The 1,921-nt window shown below is 42.3% G+C and overlaps 1 pseudogene; it reads right to left on the bottom strand.

Moving 5' to 3' along the window:
- Positions 1 to 712: 712 nt before the first annotated feature.
- On the bottom strand, positions 713 to 1,631 carry LOC149232889 (putative sugar phosphate/phosphate translocator At1g12500 pseudogene; annotated as a pseudogene).
- Positions 1,632 to 1,921: the final 290 nt, after the last annotated feature.

A 1,921-nucleotide genomic window follows, 5' to 3' on the forward strand; every position in this document is an offset into this window, starting at 1 on the left:
GCTCATTAAGACCTTCAATTTTGTCTCCAAGTTGACCAAAAAGGCTACAAAAAGCACCCATTAGACTTGTTGGCATAATGACTAACCAAATTCACTCTATTAACATAAATATAATCAAAAACATGCAATAAACTAATGAGAATGGTGGATTAAGTCAAATTAGGAGGTTGAATGAGCCCAAATAATTGTCCATTTTTGGGGCTCATCATCACCCCCCTACTAAAAGTGTTGCTCATCCTCTGAGCAACCAATCTCTCTCCTCGTCTTTGATAGCCCTGGTGGCTTCTTTGGCTAACATCTCGGCTGATTCCTCCTTTGGCTTCCCTCTTTTCAAACTTCCTGTAGAAACAGTTCGCTGGCTTCCTGTAGAAACAGTCCTCTGTCTTCCTGTAGAAACAGTCTGCTAACTTCCTGTAGAACCAATCTGATTTTGCTTGCTTGGCTGGGGGTGCCTTCTCCTTGAACTGTGCTGTGGCTGCCTTGGGTGTGTCCCTACTTGTTTGGCCTTTTTCAGTCTTCTCTGCTCGTGCTTGCAACCGCTTCTCCCTTGGCATTTGTGTTATTTTACCACCCCCTGCTTTGGCCTCAACAGCTTGTCCTTTTCCCTCATTCCTCTTCCTGTCATGAAACCATGCTTCTTTTCTTCTTCCCACTGCCTGCTGCTTTTCCTAGTGAATTCTCAGCCTTGTTATGAGTGTGCAAGTATATGCAATCATATGGAAGAAATGGTGGCCTTGGCATTTCCTAAAACCTGCAACGTGAGGGCACTCGTATGTTTTGTAACAAGGAAGTTGGTTAAATTCACAAGATAAGCCACGGTCATGTTTCCAAGCAACAGGAATATGATAAAGGTGTTTTCTTGGGCTTTTTCAATAGCAATAGCTAATACATTACCCTCCACAAAAAGAGTAACAGGAAGCAATAACAACGCAGCAATTGGTGCCATGTACATGAGCAAATTCATAGAGTGAAGCTTCTCTGTCTCAGAGGTAAGCAGGAGCCCCTGAACAACTGATTTCAATGCTCTGGCAGCAGTTGATCCTAGGCAAACCAAAAAGCCAAAAAGGTGGAATGATGGCTCACTGTTGCTTGCAATAACAATGCCAAATACCACAGACACCAAGGCCATATAAACCACAGAAGACTCCCTCTTACATGTTATTATAAATGCAAAATATTGCTGTGAAGAAGGGAGTTGTTGCCCCAATAGCTTGATTGAAGGAGACTGGCAAATAGCGCAGAGAAATATTGCCACAAACAACCGAGAAGGAGAAAATGAAGCTCAGTGCCAATATCTCAAGAAACTGTCTCCTGGAGACGATGAACTGCATTGGTACAATCTCTAACCATGAAATTGCCAAAAAACCATAAAATGAACAGGCACACATGTGCAACATTGTGAAGAATATTGGGTATCTGCATCCAAAAAAACTAAGTAGGCATTTGTTACGCAATAGCACACCAATATTGGAAGAGTACCAAGCTGCAATAATGAGAGCTGTTGTAATAGTCTGGGACACAGGAAATGCACCATATTTTCCTTCTCCTGTTGGAGTTGGAGGTATGTCAATAACTTCTTGTTCAAGCTTTGGATTACTGCCCCGCCTCGTCCATGTTTTTGTTTCGGCCATAGCTGAAGAGGGCTTGAAAAATCAGATCTGATCAATATTCGGAAGACCCAATTGGTTTCCATACCTGAGCATTGTCTGGGTACTTGTCTATACTGTGTAGGACTCAGATGGACCCAAAACAGATGTGGATGTCTCATTATTATAAGCCTCTGCATGATCTTGGGATGCGGAAGAATTTTGAACAGGCCAAAACAATCAGCGAAGGATGATAGGTTAATCATTTTGAGGAAGCAGAGGATGTATACTTTAGTTGAACATGATGCAAGTGCAAGTTAACATCAGTCTATGAG

This window comes from Pinus tabuliformis, chromosome J (genome assembly GCF_031772625.1).
Source record: "Pinus tabuliformis cultivar Carrire ecotype Pingquan chromosome J, CPIR1, whole genome shotgun sequence".
Lineage (NCBI taxonomy): Eukaryota > Viridiplantae > Streptophyta > Pinopsida > Pinales > Pinaceae > Pinus > Pinus tabuliformis.